Source organism: Amphiura filiformis, chromosome 13, assembly GCF_039555335.1.
Source record: "Amphiura filiformis chromosome 13, Afil_fr2py, whole genome shotgun sequence".
NCBI lineage: Eukaryota > Metazoa > Echinodermata > Ophiuroidea > Amphilepidida > Amphiuridae > Amphiura > Amphiura filiformis.
The window spans coordinates 43,114,568-43,138,301 of NC_092640.1; the positions used below are offsets into that span (position 1 = coordinate 43,114,568).

A 23,734-nucleotide genomic window follows, 5' to 3' on the forward strand; every position below is an offset into this window, starting at 1 on the left:
CACAGGGGTAAAACCTAACAATGGCTCCCTGTTTGGGAGCTTAGCAGCTGTATTACAATCGTTTTGTTGAAATGCAAATTGAATAAAATTTGAAATTTTTTTGGCAATACTACAAAATTCTGGTCACTTTAAAAAGGATCAGGCTGCCGTTGAGCTATTTGAAAAATGGTCATTAGATGAGAGTTTAAACACGCTCTAGTAACTACTAGATTTAAGCATTAATTGTTAATAAATTGATCGTAAATTAGGGTGCGAAGCAATTAATTTGCGTGAAAATTACAGTTCTTAAAACTTTGATCTGACTTAGTTAAGGGCAGAGTAATGGGAGAAAACATGGACCTTTTCGAGCTTCATTATTTCTGAATTGTATGTCCAAAGTATATAAAACTATACATTTTTGGAAAGGAAATGAGTCAAGGAATCCCATGGTGACGTCAGATTTGCTCAAAAATCTCAAGTTTTTGAAAAAATCACAAAAATTCACTTTTTTACCCCAATTTTTTTGTGACAACTTAGAAAAAAATCCGTTTGGAGTAAAAAAAATTCAGTTAGCTTTTCATGAAGAAGAGACATGAACTTAGGGAAGGTTTTTTTATTTTTTTGAAATTGGTCTCTTTTTTCGAAATATTGAAAAAACATGTGAAAAAAGCCATGTTGTCACTCTATTAAGCTAAAAATTGCACATAATGGTGTATATTTTTTTTTAAAACAAATATTTTGAAAAAATGAAAAACCTTCCCTAGACTTTGATGTACTCTAAAGGATAGTGCAAAAAGTTTACCCTTTGCTTGCATATTTTTTTTTTTATCTTGTCACAAAAATCGCGCAATATTGTCTAAAGTGAACTCTGAGAAATCGACGTTTTAGTAAAAAATGTCAAAATTATGCACAAAACGTCCTTAAATTTTAAAACGGTAAGACTTTCACACTTGTAAAAGCTGTATCTGGTGCATGGTCTAAATATGCATCTTTTGCACCAATGAATCTATAATCTCTGCTTTCAGTGCGCCAAAATTCAAAATAATTAAAAAATCTAAGTGGCATTTTGACAGCAAATTTTTGCTTTGTTTACACCACATTTGCTGGCGTTAACAACATACCGAATGCGCCTTGACTGCGTTGGACATACGCGCAGAGTTGCGCCGCGTCACGCGACGCGAATCGCGCGCGTAATCATAATATTTCGCATTCGCGCATTTCTGACTCAGTATTTCCCGCCAATTTACTAAGCTGTCTTGAGCCATGTGACTTTTTAGAGTTGAAAAGAGTGAAATAAATCAAGCAAAAATACGAATAAATATTAGCAAGTTGTATTTTATCAGTTTCAAGTGAAAGAATACATCTTAGTGTTGATAAATATCAAAAAATCTCAAATTCGGTCGTGGACGAATGTGTCTTCCATTACTCTGGCCTTAACAGAGGTTGAAATGTTGACTTCAGTTTTCGTTTTGTTTTTCTGTCAAGTTCATTGCATGCTACATCACGATGGCAGAGAAGAAGCAGTATGCGAGAGAAACTTGGGGTAGCAAGATGGAATTCATCTTATCCACAATGGGGTAATCAATAGGCCTCGGCAATGTATGGCGATTCCCCTATTTGTGCTACCAAAATGGTGGAGGTAAGTCAAAGATTTTATACTATGAGATAAGACACTCCGTACAATTAACGTGCAAACGGCCTATACCGATGTGAGGACAGAAAATGTGACTCTCGTGCTAGTCTCGGGCGCGGGCCAGACTGCATGCGGTATGAACGACTAGTGTCAGGACCACATAATTAACTGGTTGTGTAGAAGAAGAGGTGGTCAGTTTTGGTCACCCAAATATAAAAGTGATACTCGTGCATGCTCGTTCATCAACCCTCAAACAGACCATAAATTTCATAGTTATACCTGTTTTAATAATTGACATTTTTGGTAAAAAAAGGGGGAAATCACATAGACTGCATTTTTCAACCTAAATATCTCAGCCCACGTCACTTTTTCAGAAATGCCAGCCAGATTAAACAGAAAGATGAGACTCTAATGGTTAATTCTAACCTGGCTGGAACCTCTGTCTAAAAATGATGGACGAAAATCTAAATTAGAGCAGATAGACTGATGTGGCCTCTGTGCAATATTATTTTAAAAAAACGGATTCCCATCGTCGCAAATCAAAAATATTTTTAAATATTAACCAAACACCTACATTCCGCATTATATTGTGAACATCAGAGGAGCTTTCTGAGACAAACTTTCTAACTAATGGGACCTTAGTGGGCCATTTTATCTCATATTTCAACAAAAGTTTCCTGATACTAATATCGTTGCATAATTTTTGACAAAGAATAACAAACTGAACGAAATCGTATATTGTGGCTTTAACATGGGAGATATTTCCAATATTTGGGTATGATAATAATTAGTCATTTTTTATTATTTATTGGCAGGTGCATTTTTGATACCGTATTGTATCACCCTGGCAGTAGCAGCTATTCCGGTCATGTTTCTTGAGGTGTCTTTTGGTCAATTTACAAGTCTGGGATGCATCAGTTGTTGGAAGATTACTCCTTTGTTCAAAGGTAAGTTTCAATATGTGACCCGATCCAGTCCACTCAGACTAAAGTCATATTTTTTCAAAATGAAGTTATTATCAGGTTTGTATGAAGTAAAAAAGTCACTTTCTATCCACTACAACAAGTTACCATAGACCGAGTGACAAACTGTAATGAGCCCAATTTATATATCGTCGTCACCTTGGTCTGGGGCGGACATTTTAAAAATGAATTTAGAAGAGCAGCAACGACATCACTTGCATTACATTCCAGATGTTAAATCTACATCATATGTAAAATTTGAGGAAATTTGCACGAGTCCGTTTTATTTTAGAGCCATTCGTCTATAACTGGTCTTTACATGTAGCCCTATGGAGAGAGTGCCCGTTGAGGGCGCTATAACCCCCATTTTAGGAACAAAAATGTGATTTAAAAAAACCGGACTCGTGCGAATTTTCTAAAATTTTCAGAGTATGTAGTATGAACATGTAGAAATATAATCAAGTAGTTGCCCTACCTGCTCTTCTCCGAAAAAATACAAAGTCCTATACCTCAATGATAATGAAACCTAGGTGCGATATCGTCCACAGACAATACAATTGGAGCACCATTGGCCTGTTTGCCAAATATTCATCAGAACCACATACACTGCCACGAGAGGGTGATCATGTAAATGAGAATGTACACAATGACCTACCCGTGCACGGCTATAGAGGTTGTGCATGTGACGTATCATACCGTAAATATGGCGGACTACTCAAATGTATTCAACAAAAGCACGATTGCAATCTACCGCGACAGTTCGTCTCACGCACATAACAAATGCACTACCAGGGGGATGACACTCACCTCATTTGCATGGCAAAATTACCCGTCTCCTCTGCAGCCAATTTGTTTTCGCTCCATCGAAATCAAGCTGGTCACGGAGGAGACTACCTTCCTTGTGTTTGTTCATTTGTGTATGGAGAGCCTTTCTTGGAGTCCATGACTTAGGCTACTACGCTCTCAGCTAGAGTCCGACGCTGCATTGTACTAGAAATACCTTTTCTGTGAAATCGCTATAGAGCCAATCGGGAACACGTATTCAATTTATAAATATAGCATTAAATTAGTATCACATAGTGGCCTCCGTGCAGTGGAAAACCTTAATTCTTTCATCAAAAAGAAATGAAAATGACCAAAAAACCGGATCCACCTGTACGCCTATAAAATGGGCACAGAAATTTGTCTCAAATATGAATGAATTTTAAGAAACATACGGGATATGATGAACCAATGACCTGACGCCATGATAGCAGGATCTATTAGTTGTTTTATATACAATGCATATACCGTGTTGTCATAATACCAATATTTGGCATAATATATAACGACTAATATTTAGTATTGTAAATATGCAGTTCATATGCACAAACGAACACTGATCTTTATGATATTCAGGTTGTTGTACATCTCATATAACATGTCATATAGGAGGTCATGTGTTGACCTTCTCCTATTGTATTTGTTCATCTGTGTATGGAGAGGATTAGCGCCATTAAACGCCATTAAAACTCCATCAGTATTAGGGCGTAGTTCAGTGAACTCACCAGATTGCTATTCCAAGTACTTTGATAAATACAGATAATATGTATTGATGGGTCGAGGCGATTGCATTGAAAACCTAATACATTATTCATAACAGTTACGTAATCAATCGATAGTGCGGACACTTTTCATTTGCAAACCACCAAAATTCGTGATCTTTTAGCGTTGGAAAAGAAACCACGTGAATAGAGTGCCCTCTCAAGAATATCAACTCTCTGGCACTACCATCAAATAGGTTGATGACAACATTTGATTGAATGGACTGTACTGCGCTACTGATTACGGTGAAGGGCACTGGTTCAAGTCCTTTGTCGACTCGATGTATGATCAATTTGCATAAAGTTGGCTCGACTGGGTGCTTTTCTACTAATAGGTTTCTTTTTTGGCTTAGTGTATTATGTTGTCTTTTTTGTTTTTGCTTAGGTGTTGGTATTGCCATGGCCCTTGTATCTGCCTACTGGGCCCTGTACTACAATATAATCATAGCCTATACTTTACACTACATGTTATCATCATTCAGCAATCCCTTGCCATGGGTGGGTTGCAATCACACATGGAACACAGAAAACTGTTATGAGAGGCCCTCCATCTCGGAGGCTACATTCAACATAAACACCACTGGCAATTCATCTGTGACATCCATGACAACCTCATCCATGGAGACCGAAGGAACAACAATGGCCAACCTTGTTACGTACGTTATTAATGGGACGCTGGGAAACGAGACATTTTTGAACTCGACGATGGAACCCATGAAACGAGTTCGAGCTAGTGAAGAATATTGGCAGTAAGTATTTACCTTCCATTATCTACTAAGAGGTCGACATTGTTGTGAAAATAATAATTTAACAAAAAGAGACTTGCCCCACGAGTGACCCAAAAATGGGGAATAAAGGGCGTTGCCAGAGGTGTTGTAAGGCAATTTTTTGCTTGAATGTTTAACTGATACCACAGACTATACCCTATATATTTTCCGACCTCATCATTCTTACTTTGGAGGAACTTCTTGAATTTCCTGGTCAGTTGTCGGGTTGAAACTTGAATAGTATAGAAATGTTTTAAGCACGGATATTTAACTCTCCCTGCACGGATTTTTATTTTCACTGCACGAACGTGCCATGAGGCACGTTAAAATAGCCAGGCGCGTAGCCACAGCTAGGATCAGCATGATCAGCAGGATTGATCCGACCAATAGCGTTTTTTTTAAATGAACAAAATAAACAATAGTATTGTATCATAGGCCTAATTAGTTCTGCTCAAACCAGCTCATGCTTTATAGTTAAGGTTTTAAAAGTTAACTGTTTAGATTATAGATTCACTCATAACAAAGCAATGTTGAAGAGAAACTGATAAGCCCTCCGTCATTACCAAAGTTGTATCAAACAAAATGTTGCCGTTTATTGGCGAAGTTTAACTGTTTAAGATATAGATTCACTAATAACAATAAAACCAACGCCAGTTTTGAGGGGAAACTGATATGCCCTCCGTCATTACCGATATTGTATTAAACAAACTGCTGTCACCATTCACACTTATAGGATGCACAAAACTATTTCCAGTTTGTTTGTACATTATTTTCTGCTTTGAACATTAATAATAAACCATGAACCAGGGACTGGCAGGGAGTCTGAACAGATAACACCTCTTGACTTTCAGCCTTATCAATAATATTTTGGTGCATATTGTGATGAACATCCCTGGTGAAAACCTTCTGTTAAGGCCGATATTAATGTTTAGGCAAGAAAATATTCCCACGACTCTAACTGACTTAGAGTAAAGTGAATTTATTTCAAATCAAGATTTTAACTTGAATTTTATGGAATCCATGAATGCGTTCAGGTTTTGTGTGGAAATTGCTCAAAAATAATTTTAACTTTCTACTCTTTATTCCTGCTCTTAGTTGTAACGTCACTTCAATTTTGTATGGTGCTAAATATTTTCAAGCAAAATAATTTACAGAATGGGCATTTTGAATTTGCAGGGTGGGCAAAATATTTACTGGGCACCATTATTTAAAAGGTAATTTTACTACAAAATGGTCCATTTTAAAATGTTAAAATTAAGAATTGTAAGAATTAAAATAATAATAATAGTGTTGCTTCGATTGACCTCCCACATATCGGCATACCTTTTCCCTTTCCCCATTCTCAATGTTGGGATAGCATAATTATGATGATGATGATGAGCATATTGTGGATTCTGACGGGGTTAGGACTGGGGGACGGACAGTTATGTTCACCCCTTGTATATCCTAAACATAGACAGATATCATAATTGGAACCAGCAGCCAATAGCTGCATCTTTTAGCTCGAATTTAAGACCTCGTTTGTTGAAATTGTTTAAGAAATAAAGATATGACTATCCAAAAACCCAAGGAAGATGCCAATGTAAAAGTTGCAGTTTGCTGCATTGCGTGCCCTATTGATTTGCACACAATGCGTTCACAAACAAGAGAACCAGCGCCGTGCTTCCATTGATTAACACGTTAAAATTAGCGTCGTGCTTTCATTGATTAGAACACGAAAGTGCAACTTTTGATTTCGTTTCTTTATTAGGTTTTAGACCACCGTTTCTTTAATTTTCAACCGATTTCAACAAATGAGGTCTTAAATCAGAGCTAAAGTGTACAGGTATTGGCTGCTTGTTTTAATTTTGACACATTTCTCTTTATATAGGATATACAGGGGTGAACACAACTGGTACCTTAATTTTTTACCTTACTGTATTTTTTTCAGAGGTTGTAGTGCGGTTCTTTGAATAAATCTACCATGTCTACTATATACTATTCATAATGCATGGTTTATTTATTATACTAATATGGAAAATTCCACAGTTCATGAACTTCATGAACAATTAAAACTTAATAGACCTTGTAGTTGTTTTTTTCACTACATTAATTGTCAAATTCTGTCGCTGTAAACAATATAGACCATTTGTGTGCAAGTTATGCTTTGATGTAAGCGGCATAAGATTGGAAATTTATACAAGTGAAATATCAATTGCAACTATTTACAATTCCTAAACAGGAATTTAGCGCAGTTACGCAACTAATTTTACTCCCTAAACAGCATTGTACCTGAGAGATACCATAAGCAGGATTTTATCTGAAAGGTACCACCCTTACAGGTTTTTGATAAAATAAATCCTTGCAGTGCATGTTTTTGTTCATAATTGTCTAATATATATGTTTGGGTGATGTCGAGCCAGGGAAACACGCTTTTGTGAAATAGCGGAATCATTAAAATGACCCTTAAACGCACCAACTAAAAGTTTATAAACAACCCTTTTTTTAAACAGGCGTTTTTGACCCCCTAAACGGGATTCGCTCGATTCGCGTTCATTTTCAGAAAAGGACTCTTAATGTGTGTTTTTATGTTCACGCATGTGTACACTGTAAAACTTGAGTGCCCCCGGTATCAAAATGTTTATTCATTAGAGAATGAATTTCGAGAAAACCTTCTGATAATTACAAACACTCGCTGAGCAGCAAGACCTTCCCTCTAAGCTTTTAATCCTATAAGCTGATTATCTATTTGTTTTCAATCATCTGAAATTACTGGAGCGTGAGCCACCCAGGCTGGTGGCTCAGCATAGTATTTTATTAACAGAAGGTTTTCTCCAAATTCGTTTCCTAATGTCATGGGTGGAAAGTTGAGCAGACGGTTATATAGCTATATTCGCGGTCGAAGTGACGTAATAATCGGATTAACTACCATAGCAATAGGGCAAAACAATTTTTGAATGTATCGCGCTGCACTACAAGCAGGTTGTACTCATCACCTGACACCTGTGCATATCTGTACTCATATATTGAATACAATAACGCTCCTTACAAATATACTACTCTTACAGTGCGAGTGATCAGCTTGATATGGTTTAAAAATTGTTTTACCCTATTGTTATGGTAGTTAATCCGATTATTACATCACTTCGACAGCGAATAACGGTCGAGATTCTTATATTTAACTATAGAGTAGGGTCAAAAGGTTCAAGGATGTGTGGAAGGATACAATACGATGTTATGGGTGCACACCACCAATTAAGTGTCCCATTGAAATACACATTAAGATATCATCTTTTAAGGTGGTACTACACCCCTGATAAATTGTGTGACTATTTTGCATTTTTCTCAAAAAATAACTACACACTGGTAAAAAAAAGTTATGTATATCATAGGTGCAAGAAATCCAATTACTTCATTGAAATATCAGTGATTCAAGACAAGTGATTCATTATATACGTTAAGAAATGAGATACATTCTAACGGTACCTCTTTTCATCATAAATAACGTACAGCTACGTACCACATGTCTTGAGTCACAGAAATTCCAGAGTAGTAACTGGACTCCTTGCCCCTGGCACATTCTCCGATAAAGTGTTCAAAAAGCCAAATCTGTGTCGCCCATAGTTTCAAGTCGTATTCAGACTTGTTTCGTCAGAAAGAAATGACTTTTATTAATATAAACTAATACTTAGGAGTTGCTTTCTAAAATATGTGGGGCTCGAGGTTGTAACATGCCTAGAAAGTATAAAACAATAAAGCTGATTATGCATATCCATTGTTTTCCTCCATGTTGCCAGCCAAGGTGCGTTCCGTATTATACAAATACAACATGTTTTGAGGGGAAGTAGTCAAAACTACTGGTCCCGAGGTGTTGGATGATTTGACTACTTCCCGACGCGTCAGCGGAGGGACCTAGTCAAATCATCCAACACCGAGGAACCAGTAGTTATGATTACTTCCCCGAAATTAAACATGTTGTATTTGTTTTACTATACCTCATAAATATTTTCACTATCACGGCAAAATCGTAAACAAAAGTCAAAACACACACAGTCAACGTGCCGGCCGGCATGGTAAATAAGCTTAATATTTTGCTTACCTGATTTTATTGCAGGATTTCTGTTCAATCAATATTTACATTTTGGCCTATATTATTCAGATTTTCTTTTTAACTTTCCATAAATAACATTTTGTTTCATAAAACGTCAAATTCGCGTGTTATTATCCATCGGTAATCTCGGCAAAATAAATGCTGCAGCTGGCGCCATTTTCACGATAAACGCATCTGCAGAATCGCCGTTGTGTAGCATAATGCTACGTCTGAAGGAACGGTGACGCGCGGGGTCGAGACACCGTGTGGTAGTAGGGGTGCGGAAGTTTTTACTACGTTCGCGTAATTGCACAGGCGCGGGGAAGTAGTCAAAATACCGTACTCGGACGCTAGCGTTATCAACCAATAAGATGTCTGGATTACCTAATAAATATTTATGAGGTATAGTAAAATGTGTTCCTGTTCGCTATACATACATATTGGATTATAGGTACTTTTCATTAGCTGGTATCATGCCCTAATTATAAAGTATAAAACATCACAACGCAGGTTATTAAATTTTTCCAACAGGTCTTTGAGACTATGTCGCCAATATTGTTCACAGATACGTTACCATATTTCTAATGGATAGCAATCTGTCAAATAACTAGCTATATGAATGTTCTCATATGTGATGGATCAAGCAGGCTCCATAGTTATATTATATATGTGGTACATAACACAATGGTTTCAACGTAAATAAAATCAGGTCTATTAATGGCAAAAAATCCTGACGTTACGTTTATGTCGTCACAGATACGTTACCCAAATTCTACTCCCCTCGGAAAAAACGCTGTGATAAATGAAGCCAAATATCATACCAGACTTTAGTACATTGGGTGATGACTCAAGTATGAGTATTAAGTCGGTAAGTTTTTACACTTGCACGATTAAGACAAAAGTGTGAAAGGGCTTCACAGATACGTTACCACTGATACGTTACCACCAATGCGTACAAGTAATATTGCTCAAAAATGAAGTATTGTTGAAAAATCACCCATGCATTGTTTTGTGCTCTGAAACTATTAAAGTTTACGATTCTGAATGATTTTCATGAATTCTTCGTGGTTGGAATTTTGCAATTCCCGAGACCAAACTTGAACGCTTTATCGGAGAATGTGCGCCCTAAAATATATATGGGAAAAATTCTAAAATAGTCACAAATTTATCAAGGGGTGTAGTACCAACGTAAATCTTGTCTAATTGTTTGTCATACTTAGTATTTTTCATGTTTATTGCCTATACAGACATAGTGTATTAGATGCTACAGATGGACTGCATGATCTTGGATACATCAGGTGGCAGCTCTTACTCTCTTTTCTTGCAGCATGGATTCTGGTGTATATTTGCATCATCAAAGGGGTCAAATCATCTGGAAAGGTTAGTAGAGGTCAAGGGTCAGACTCAGAGATAAAAAGTTTGCTAGCAAAAAAAATCCACCTGGCGCAAACTGCCATGCCCCCTGAAAATCAAATGGTGTATTGCTGTACTCAAATTACTTTTTTCACAGGGGTGTGCCGCTGGAACTTTTAACCCCACTCATATTTAGGGATTTTATTTACCTAAAACACCGGCGTGTCCAGGATCTGTTCCTGCGGGGTGCCGGGTGCTCAGAAGGGCTTTCAGAGTTATGCGGGGGACTTAATGGCTATAAAATCGCCAAAAAACCGGCTGATTTTACATGATTTTTATCCCCCCCCGGATACACCACTGTAAAAAAACAGCTGATTTGATAATTATATTATCGGGACACATGTTTGATTATTTTTAACATAAAAACAGCTGATTTGACTATGTTTGACCGATTTCTCACATCAATACCCATGCTTGATATCAGAGATTTCTTGCAAAAACGCGGTATGTCCCTAGTAGTACAATTAAGTCATACCTAGATTTTTATACTTTCTAGGGATGACTGATTTTACCGTATAATTTGCGTAAATTTCCGATGTCATGATATATGCGCCACGTTTTATAGGCTCCGTTTGCCGATTACATAGACGAGTACAACTGGTAACCAGTCAAAGCCGGTATTGTACAGTGCCGGACTCCTATTCAATTACGTAGTGCATTGGGTGACATGTATTTGCTACGTCATTTGTCTATACGATGATCCACCCAAAAATAAAAATCACTATGATCGTATAGATCCCTATACTGATGGTCCACCCAAAAATAAAAATCATCGTATAGATCTCTGTACTAGTATGTCCTCATACACCTTATATACATGAGTTACCCCCCCACCCTTTCGTGTGCATACCATGTAACGCGCAACACAGACGATACATTACATGCAGATCTGCACAGTTCTATATAGGGTAAGGCACTACATCATTTTTGTTCACGCAAGTTAACGTTAATGCTACTTGCACCCACATCTCATATGCACAGTTTACCCCTTACATACCCTGTGCCTTGTTTATTAAGTGATGAGGTCGCTGACTATAATAATTTCTATTATCTCGTATCAGAAAATGAAATTAAAGTGAATATGACCACTGTTTAAGAATTCAAATTATTTTAAAGCAATGTTAATTCTAGAAAATGTCTCATTGGTTGTTTTCTTTTGGTTTCTTAATTCTTTTCAACAGGTAGTGTACTTCAGAGCAACATTTCCATACGTTGTACTTTTTGTGCTCTTGATACGAGGTGTCACCTTGCCAGGATCAGCAAAAGGCATATTATGGTTTATTAGACCACAATGGCATATGCTCAAATCAGCTAACGTAAGTGTATCATGTAGATAAGGGGTATCCAAGACTTTTTGGGGGGATGTGTGTGAGGGATGGCCAGTATTTGGAAAAAAAAATTTCAAAAGAAAGGCCCAACTGGAGCCACTTGGTAGACCATTTTTGCCCTATTAGTGTGTAAAATTTTAGCTGGAACAAGTTGGATATTAAAATATAAATAAATAAAAGCCCAATTAAAGCCATTTGGTAGACCATTGTACACTGGTCCACGGTCCAATTGGAGCCACTTGGTGGACCATTTTACACATTGAAGTGCACAAGTGTCCAAAACAGAAGCCAATTATGACAACTTTTTATATCCTTATACCCTTCGTAAAAAAAGGCAATGTAGCCAACTTGGCCTGCTGTTCTGTTTTTCTCACTTTTCTCTATTCCTCATTTTTTTTTCCTTGCACTCTTTTTTTTCTACATTTTCAATGGGCGGTGCAGTTCATGTGACTAGGTGCGAGGACAAGTGACATTGATAGGAGGTTGAAAATTAGTTAACTCGCAAAAGTGATGTCAATTTTGCAAAAATGATGGTCATCGATCGATCAACTCAATGCTATGATCATGTGTGAGTTTGTTCTGCAAAAGCTTTCTAGTATAAAGTCATTTGTTCAGTTGTCAGGGCCAAGGCATAATTTTGAGGCCCCAAACCCACCGCGAGGAAGGCATGTGTACTGAAGTGGCCAAGTTTTGGTTTAGAGGGTAACGACCATATTTTGTTCCGATTTTAGCAGGACGTTTGCGCGCGAAGCGCGAGAAAAATTTCAATTCAGACTATTTTAGCCCAAGATGAAGGTGAATTTTGCTATGTAATGGACTAGTGCGCAGGAAGCGTGGAAAATATTTGCAGTATTACCATATTTTGATCCAAAACATGGTATTTTCGGGCTAAAAAGGAACACGCACAAAGCAATTTGGGAGTCCCCAAATTACCAGGTGGGGCATGTTTGTACTGAATTCCCTGGGACTTAATTTATTCACATGTCATTCTGAGTGCACAAGTCTATATGTGATTTATCTTCAAGTAAAGTATAGTACTGTAGCTGATTGGTATGAGATCCTGAGATACTACCAGGCCTAGAACCAGATTGCTCATAGTCGCCAGGCAATTGTAACATATGTCATATTGGAAATGTCACATAGATTGCGTATCTAGAACAATTTCAAGAAATGTCGGTGTCATGAATAAATTGAAACATTTTGTTCCAAGTCGTATTTTATTTACACTTTATTGTACGTTAATATTGCCTTATTTGAATTATGGAGTACTTTTATGGGGAAATACATGTAAAACTTACTTAAATAAAATTGTAAAAATTCAAAAATGGGCTATTAGAACGGTGGCAAACGTTCACTATAGAGACCACACAGTGCCATTGTTTGCTAATTATAACATATTAAAAGTTGAAGATATGTACACACTGGAATTAGGTACATTCATGTACAGGCACTCTATAAATGAGCTGCCCTGGTCATTTGATAATTTTTTACCAAACGTTCTGACATACATAACTACAAGACACGATATGTAAATGACCTAAATCTAACCAAAAATAAGAAAGTCTTTTCTGATCATGCTATACGCACAAGAGGTCCCATTCTTTGGAATTCTTTAGATAAAAATCTGAAAGCTTCAAAATCTGTTAAACATTTCCGTAATCAATTCAAAACAAAACTGATCTCTAAATATAATTAATCTTTTTCGTGAGCACCCCCCCCTCTCCCCTTCCCTTGTCTTTTGGTTATGTTATGTAATGTTGATTTATTTTGTTAATTTCATTTGATTTCAGGGAAAGGCTAACTTTCAGACCTTTTTGGTCTTCCAGCCTTTTCCTCCATATGTACCGTGTTTTTATATATTTTTTTTTAATGTCTTTGATTTTTATGGAAATAAAATATGAATAAAATATGAATGAAATATGAATGAATAAAATTGGTGCTGGATGGGGAGGGATTCAGACACTGGCCAGTTACAATAAATTCCACAATAACTGCTATAGGTGAGTAGACATTTTTTGTTGCAGGGGTTGCCCTCTCCTGGCTACCTCACTGTCCTCACCCCTCACAGCTCAGTCCGTATACTAACCAAACGTTGATGACGACTTTACCGTGACAAACGCTCGAGGACGAGGAGCGTGCGGAAATATTAAAAATTTGGTTAATTTTGGACTGCAACAGGCAGAAAGGGGAAAGTACAATGCAGAACTTTATCAATTTTAAATGTTTGCTCATCAGGGTTATTCCTCTGGACTGACATGACCTGTGATATGTACCGAGGGTCCATGATTCCTGAGGGGCACCGTTCCTCTGGCTGGCTACGCCATAGTTGATCACTACAATTTGAGAGAGGGACTTACGAAGGCTATAGACATCAAAAAATTTGCTTGGATTGCGTCGCGGGATTGCTTTGTTGAAAAGCCGCAAATGCTATACTGAGGGAAAGAAACGGTGAAATTGCCATAATGTGAGATTTAGTATCCTTGAAATTCCTACCCTAAACGCCACTTGGGCCGTAAAGCTTACCCTTTTTAGCAAAATAGCCTGAAATTGGGACTCTAAATGCAGACCCATACGGGTCGTGTCATTGTGTGAAAATCCTACCATTTCCCGCAAATTTCTCTGTTCGGGGATAAACACAGTATAAAGCTAATATAATGAAACACATCCATGAAGGCTTGTGACATTGGAATGTAAGAAAATGCATGTTTAGAACATTCAGTTCATTAACATGATTAAATTAAATGAGAGGGTGTTATAATTGAAGACCGAAAAAAAAGACTAGTTTACGTCTGACGTCAGAGCAAAGGCGCGACGTACTTGGCAGCGCGGCATTTTTGGTCAGGTTTGACAGGACGTCATACGCAATACGCATACGGTCTACAATAATTATTTATTCACTATCCTTAATTTAGTAAATCTTAAAATACGTACCTTCATTTGTGTAACAAAAATCACATCATTGAACAATGGAGCCTAACTAACCTAGGCGACAGAAAGCAGGTTCCACTTCCATGTCTTTTTGTTTCTGCAAGGAAAGCATTTCAATAGTCAATAAGGTGTATAATGAGGCATTTAGTGTAAGCTTGTTTTTAACAAGTTAATCGAGTAGGGCAGAGTATCCTGATCAATATCCTTTTGTTTGAAGCAACTCAGACATACGGTTTTCATAATGCAAGCATTTTCTTTGTATCTTATTGTTTTATGCATTTATTATTATCTTATGCAAATTAGAAGGCAGCCAGACAAATACTTTGGCCAATTTTAGGGCAAAATTCTGCAAACACAAAAAAGTACCCTGAATGTTTATACATTGATTATATGTAAATTCATTTTCAAAAATTGCATATCCATATAACCTTTTTTTTTTTTCTTTCTTTTTTTTTTCTACAGCCATGGGGAGGGGGGGTCATTTTAGCTCATTGACGTAAACTTGATAATTCATAAAACAATAAGATATAAATGTATGTATTATGAAAATTGCATGTCCAATTTGCTTCAAACAAAAGACATTTTAATCAGAGTGTACGTACTTTACCCTATTAACAGTAACATGATTCATTTGTATAAAACATGCAAGTTTGCACAGTATTTTTGTGGTACCTGAGAGCACATCAGACATCAAATTGCATTCTGAATACGAAGAATGCCCTTCTCATATCAATAGCAAATTATTAAAAATTGTAAACTTTATAGATCTAATGATATGTACTTAAAGTGTATGTAGCTGGGAGGAAATGCCATCCATCATTAACATGATTAATTTTGTAATTTTGACCTTTTTTTATTGAAGATATACATTTTTTTCCCAAAAAGATCTAAAATTTTTAGATGTTTTTGTATAATAAAGTTTGTATTATATCGCGAATTTCAAAAAATTATATTAACGAAACCCAATCATAATCTTTTTTTCCCCTTTTTTCTCTGCCCATTCTAGAGATGCTTTGCTGGTTTCTATTACCTGTGCTATGACAAGTATATTTGCGGGTTTTGTCATCTTTTCTGTCATAGGATTTATGGCTCACGATTCAAATCTCAAAATAGAAGATGTCGTTGCTGGAGGTAGTAATAAAAGTCAGGCGGCATAGGAAGCGCAACACGTGACGTACGAGGCTGGCGAAGATACAGGGCTGACAGCCCCATTCAAAATACACGGTTAGCAATTACAAATGGAAAATTAACATACTTGCAGTGGGGTACTTTGTCGAACCCGACGGTTTTAGAGTAAGATAATTTTGCTTTGACACCACATAACAAATTTAGAATTGTTTGTGAAGATTTCATAATTATGTGTTAATCCAATGGCGACCTCAAAATTGGCGATATCGCTTCCATCACCGCCTGATAAAAGTGATAACAATAACAATGACAATAATAACGGTATTTTGTTAATACGCCAAAATCTACCTATAGGGTGGTGCTCACGGCCGAAAACAAAAACAGTAACATATCAAATACTACAAAGTTACTTCAAAAATGTAAAACAAAGTAAGGCATGCAACTTAATAGTTAAAGATACATGTACATTAAGCAGTCAAGTTAGCTCAATCGATAAGGCGTTCGACTATGGTGCGAGAGGTTGCGGGTTCGAACCCTGGCGGTGCCTAGTATGCTCTCTTGAAGAATTGAGTTAGCTTGAAATTCCCTTGGACAAGGAACTCACTGCTAATTGTCTCGTTGTAACCCGTACGAAACTCGGGGAGCTGATCCTGGTTGCGAAGGTTAATTGTGGAATGTCTAGGGTGTGCGCTCTTGTAGCAGCAAAGTCCCTGAATAGTTGTTAATGAATGATGGAATTATGGAATGATGTGGGACCGTAGTGGTCAGCGACAACCTGTAAAGTGTGCTGAGGCTTGTGGATCAACGTCTAGGCGTTGTGCCTGTGCGTAGCGCACTATAAATCACTGCGCTTTTTTTTTAATTGTATATTATTCATACCTCATGTATATACCATAGAATTCCGTCTACAAACATATGTGCCTCTAAACAAGATTTTTTTGACGAAAGAGACAAGAGGCAGATACGTTTCACAAATAAATTATTTTTGAGTTTGAGCAACTATATTACTGATACAGACGGCTGTACAATACCATAATAATTATTGTAAGACCAATGGGGATGTTTTTGTGGAGGGTATTTGGCTTTAATCTCTTTCGTCAAAAAACCCTCGTTTAGAGGCATTATGCTTGTAGACGGAATTCTATGGTATATACATGAGCTTATGAATTATATACAATTAATGTATCTTTAACTATTAAGTTGCATGCCTTACTTTGTTTTACATTTTTTAATTTTTCATCACCCCAGTGAGTTTAAATATTGGCTTTTGGGAATCTATGCAATTTAATAGGTTCACTGGTTTCATTGTCTTTCAAGTGAGAAGTAAAAATTATAGTCATGTTCACATGGTAGTTACACTAGGTGTAAACTTACACTAACAGCGGGGGCTAACAGCAATAAAAACTCCACAAATTGTTTTTCTATGTGTTTTTTTTTTCAGGTCCAGGTCTAGCATTTATAGCCTACCCAGAAGCCATTTCTAGGATATGGTGTCCGCAACTATGGGCATTTTTATTCTTTTTTATGCTGCTAACTCTTGGACTAGAAAGTCAGGTACGTTTTCCCACTACGGGAGTCAAGAAATAATTGATTTATTAGCCTGGACTTGTTTTGAGTTCACAGAACTTCTTTAACATTTTTTTTAGAATTTAACATTAATCTCATCTATACCCGAGCAAGAAACAACTTTAAATTGGTATTTCATGTACCATATATAATGAAGCTGAAATAATGACATTCCATTGTATATTCCAGTCGACCACCCCATGAAATCTGTAAGAAAATGCTTCCTGCTATTCGCTGTAGAAATGACGTAAGGCTGCCATAGCAATAGATGAACACAATTTTGACGACATCGCCCTGCACTACAACGTTCACACGGTACCTATGCATTGAACCACAGATGTCAAAGAACAGGAATAAAGACCTGGATTGTAATTCTATAGAATATGCATATTATGCTGATCGCTCGCATCTGTTAGAGTGCAACCTGCTTGTAGTGCAGTGCGATCTATTCAAGAATTGTATTCATATAATTGCTATGGTATCACTTCTACAGCGAATTATGTGTAAATGGCACAATTATTATTCTAGTTTCAAGGGGTCATTATGTGCAGGTTTTCAAAAGTGGGAGGGGGCTTCGGGTCTTGATTTCCCCAACTGTTCAAAAAATTTTCAGCTCGCTTCGGGTCGCCGTTATAGGTAAACCCAGAATTTTCACCCGACTGGGTGAGGTCCGTCAACTTACCAGCAAAAGCGGGGGCACAGCCCCCTCTGCCACCCCTTTTCACACACCACTGCTTATGTGGACCCCTAGACCCACATTGTTATAGTTGATCTGCTCAATTTGTCAATAAGCCAGAGCACCCACACTTTTAAAACCATTCTGCGGCCCTTAATTGCTAATAACCATGTCCACACTCACATAAAAATCAACACATCAGTGTTGCACAAACTCATAATGTTTGGAATAAACATATAAACGATTGACCATCTCTATGTATAATTTGAGGCTTAATTTTTAAATAAAGTTCTCACAACTTACATTAATTTGTAAATGTAGGGGTAGAGAGATCTTTTTCTACACATAATGTGGAATATTAAAGGGTCTACTGTAGCGTAAACATTAAACTAGGGGTCCTGGACCCCGAGACCCCTTAAACGCCCTTCTAATGGGCAAGCAATTTGTAGCACACAACTACTTTTCAGCTCTGACTAATTTTTGAGCACCTTTTTAACCCTATCCACTTAGTACCACAAAATCCACATGCTGGGTGTCTCCACTGCATGGATTTGAACCCAAACCACCATTTGGTGTTTGGGTTAATGACCACCACACCGCCAGTTTGGTTTAGGATGGGTTACCCTATGTATTGCCCACCTTCACCTCCCAGGGGACTGTACCCAGGGTGAAAAATTTTGTGATATTTGGTGAACTAGGACAAATCATTAGTATTAATTCTTATATTAAGTTGTTCTCTTGATATTCGTACCATAGTTTGTAAACTTGGAAACACTCATCACTGCTGTCATCGATGAAATTGAGGTCCATAAACCAGGAGTGAGGAGATACAAACAGTGGGTCATCCTTGTCACGTGTTTAATAATGGCATTACTTGGTTTACCAATGGTTACTCAGGTAAGGAAATTATACCAGAGTTCTGACTATTAAGGGGGCACCCACACTTTTAAGGGGGAACGCAGGATCACTCAAAGTCGGAAATTTTAAACATTATTTTGTATTGTATCTTTAAAAGTATACATTTTCAGAAAGGAAATGACACCAGGAATCCAACTAGCACAGCAGCTTTCTGCAAAAATTAGCAGTTTTTGAGAAAAGCGCCAAAATTGGATGAAAATTGCATATTTGTGTTCTGAAGACACGCATCTAGAAAGTGTTTTCTTAAATTTTTGAATTTTTTATTCGCTTTACAAATATGGGTCAAAAAAGATTTTGGCGCTTTTCTCAAAAACTGCTCATTCTAAAGATTTTAATGAAACGTTCAAAAATAATACAAAATAACTGAAATCTGCAGTGCTAGTTGGAGTCCTTGCATCATTTCCTTTCTGAAAATGTATATTTTTATATACTTATCATCATTACTTTTAAAGATACAATACAAAATAAGGTTTTTTAAATAACTCTTGTAACATAAACCACATTTTCTTTGTTCTTCTTTTTCCAGGGTGGTATCTATGTAATGACATTATTTGACTGGTATTCAGCAGGCTTCAGTCCAATGCTTCTTGCATTTATTGAAGTTCTCATCATTTCTTATGCATATGGTAAGGCTAACTGAGTAGACTCTCATTCATCTATGGGCATGTTGAAATTAAGATGATTTAAATGCGGGTCAAACTGACAGACCTATTTATTTTTTGACCGACGTAAATGTTGCGATTGAACGCATCTATAACGGAAGTTAACGGTTCTTAAGGTCATTTGCATCACAACCGAGATGAACAGTTTGAGCTATGAATGTTCTACTTCACCAATGATAATTTGCGACACCGTGGTGCAGGTATGGCGGCATTGTCCCTCCCACAAACTTTAACTTTAACTCCAACTGGTTACCCCCAGTCAACCAAAAATCATCAAATATCCCATTTTTTGCTGCAAGAAATGCAAGATGTCCAGATTATTACCCCCATTTGACGTTGACCCCCCCCCCCCCCATTCCCCCTGTCGCCACTGATAATGATTGTCGCTACTAAAGTGTGCTGTAAAGTGTGCTGAGCCTTGTGGATCAACGTCTAGGCATTGTGCCTGTGCGTAGAGCACTATAAATCACTGCGCTTTTTCGGGTTTTTTTTACTGATTTGCAGGTACCAAGAGGTTTATGCAAGATATCCATTCAATGTTGGGTTTCACACCTTCAAGTTATTGGAGGTATTGCTGGATGGCTGTAACCCCACTCATACTGCAGTTACTGTCCGTTTTCCTATACACAATACACAGTGCTCTTTCCCATTGACGAGTGACCTCTACAAATAGCCCTACGTTAACAGTATGGGGATATGACTAGTTAACGTCGCTGTGTGAAAAATAACCGGCCAATATTAAAAGTACTCTTTTAAAGTTCTAGAAAATATAGTTTTTAACATGTCCTAAATTTTTAGCTAATTTAGATGTTTGGAAATATTCGTACTTTGGTGTTTTAGTTAATGTTATAGGTAATAGTACATTGCCTAGTTAACGTCGCTGTGTGAAAAATAACCGGCCAATATTAAAAGTACTCTTCTAAAATTCTAGACAATATAGTTTTGTAACATGTCCTAAATTTTTAGCTAATTTAGGTGTTTGGAGAGGGTCGTACTTTTGTGTTTTAGGAAGGATATGTAAACGACAGATAACACCAAAAATATGAAGAAATTATTTCCAAACCGTGTTAAGTCAACAATCATTATGTTGCTCATTTTCAAGAATGCTGGTTTACAAAAAGCACGCCATTGTCTCATTTCGTGAACAATGGTACACATACCATTGTTTCCTTTCGTTTCCTTTATAATCGGTTACCCAACTGAAGCTTTAATACAAACTTTATTGCGATATCGCACATGAAAACAGTCACATGTGCACAGCCAGAGAAGATCCGATTTAATCAGTTGAGCTGTTTCAATGAGTGTTATCTTGGTTTAATAGCTTTTAATGGGGGTTAAGTCCTGCAAAGGTCGAGATGAATTCTACTGTAGACATGACTGCATCATGTGGTGGTTGGTGTAAGTATAGAGGCCCTGCATGCTTTTATCGAATGGCTCCAAACAAAGGATTTGAACCGGTGCCCTTCACGTAATCATGACGCAGTGCATTCCATTCAATCAAAATGTTGTCATCAACCTATTTGATCGTAGTGCATTGCTATGTGTGTGTGAGACGAACTGTCGCGGTAGATTGCAATCATGCTTTTCTTGAATGCATTGTAGTCCGCCATATTTACGGTATGATACGTCATGTGCACAACATCTATTGGACTGTCTTAAAACAAGAGGGTCTAACTGTAAAACTGTACGCTTTAAAAAGCGTAGAAATAATTTTTGGTTGGCGTAACCTGAATGACCCTAAAAATGCCACCCCAACCTTTTCATCGCTTATTCAGAAAAAAAAATCAAATTATATGTTTATTTTTAGATATCTTTTATTGAACAACAGCTCAAATATTGATACCTTTAGAAGCAAGTAGTTCAAATAAAAATTTCTGTGTTTTGATAAATATTGGTATCAAAGAAAGTTTGGAACCAGTCTTAAAAGACAGTCAATTGTCTGCTAATGGCAGAGAACAGTTTCTCTGAAATTAATACATCTCTAAAAGTAATTCCCCTCTTTATTACGAGACAAAAATCTGTGCTCCAAATTTTAAAACTAGCATTGCAAATAAAATGAAAAAAATATTCAGATTCAAAAGTTGCACTAAAAGCTACTTAAGTTAGTGTACCATTGCATTCTTTACAAGACTGGTCTAGAATGATCTGCAGTACTAGTGATGACCAGGCACTAGCACTCTAGCAAAAAAACACAGGTGTGCGATTTGCCCTGATTTCTTGGATTTTTAACATTTCCCCAGATTTTTAATTGAAATATCCGGTTGCAATTTTTTTTTTTATTGTTTGTGTTTTCAATATGCAAAGTGATAATTTGTGCTCATGTCATACTCTATTAATGATTTCAAAATGAATACAAATTAAATGCATTTTGATATCATTTATAGAGTACGACTTGAACACAAATTATCACTTTGCATATTAAAAACACAAACAATTTTGTTTTTGTGAGTCAACCATGAATTATCCTAGCATTTAGCTCTGAACCCCTGCAGAACGCCTCGTGCAAGCATAATGATAATTTGTGCTCATGTCATACTCTATTAATGATTTCAAAATGGATACAAATTCAATGCATTTTGAAATCATTAATAGAGTATGACTTGAACACAAATGATCACTTTGCATATTAAAAACACAAACAAGTCAACCATGAATAATCCTAGCATTTAGTTCTGGACCCCTGCAGAACGCCTCACACAAGCGCTCGGACTAATACATACCGGAGTTTAGGAGGTACTGAAATAATTTCCGGATTTTTTTTTCAAATCCCCAATCACACCCCTGAAAAAAGTATTTTCACTGGGTTTAGGTGCAACTTTTGAAACTGCATCTCTTTATTCAAAGGGTCACCATGGCAAAACATTTTGGGCTATTAAGACAAATGAGGCATCAAATTTGCAGCACAAAAGTGGGTTTCTTTTCGCTATCTCAGTATTAAAATATGATGCATTTATGTTGAGTTATGATCTTACAATAAAGGGGAGATATTTACTTGCATGTGATGTTTTTATGAAAAAAACAGAGATAGATTTGGTTTAAACAGCTTTCTTTTATGCATAATCTATACATTTTGTAGATAATTCTGCGAGCATTTGGAATTTTTCAAGCTGGAAATAGATATGATTTCTTGTTGCAGATATTTTGTTATTATGCTCTAATTCTTGTTTTCCCCCAGGTTATAATCATCTTCAGTTTTGTTGACTATTCTGCGGCTACTATGGGTAGCTATACCTACCCTCCCTGGGCTGAGGGTATAGGCTGGACACTCACTATGACATCAATTGTTACTGTTATTGTATATGCAATTATTTACCTCATAAAAGTACCGAGTGGCAGTTTGACACAGGTATGTACACTGCAAAAAATGTTTTAATCAACATTGAGTAAAAAGGTCACAACTCAACAGTTGAGTAAAAAATTACTCAACATTGAGTTGTGACCTATATGAACTCAATGTTGAGTAAGTTTAGTGAATTGGAACTTACGACTCGACGAAAGTTACGAATGATTTTGAGACTTACGAAGCTTCGTAAAGTTTGGTGAAATGGACCTCTAGGAGTCTAAGCTAGTGTGCAACATAGTTCATATTTCTTAATGTGACTCATCCATCCAACTTCGGTTGATGAACTTAAATTTTGGTGAACCTTAATTTCTCTGAAATAGACTTGGTAGTTCATATTTGTATTTGTATAGGTATTATTATTCTTTCATGAACAAGAACAATACTTCCCCCACTGGTATCAAGTATGGTTGAAAATGATTCCAAAATTTGAAAGAGAAGTTGATATTTATTTGTTGTTTTGTGCTTTCAGCGTCTACGTCAATCTCTTAAACCAAGCTCAGACTGGGGTCCTGCTTTAAATGAGAATCGCATCACTGCCGGGTATACCATACTTGCTGGCCAAAGTGATCCTGGTCTTGCAGATGAAGAAAAACATAACGAAGCAAAGGAACACATTGCACTGAATACAAAAACTGTTTAAGGTTACGGAGGGTGAAAATTCCACTCAACTTGTCTTTTGTTTTTTAATTTTTATTTATGAAGTATATGTATATATTAAACATCTCAGGGATGTAGATTGAAAAAATTGTATCAACAAAGTATTTTTGAAATTATTTTTG

At 36.8% G+C, this 23,734-nt stretch overlaps 1 pseudogene; it reads left to right on the plus strand.

Annotated features, from left to right (window-relative positions):
* Window positions 1-1,485: 1,485 nt before the first annotated feature.
* LOC140167684 (sodium- and chloride-dependent glycine transporter 2-like) lies at window positions 1,486-23,595 on the plus strand (annotated as a pseudogene).
* The last annotated feature ends 139 nt before the right edge of the window (window positions 23,596-23,734 follow it).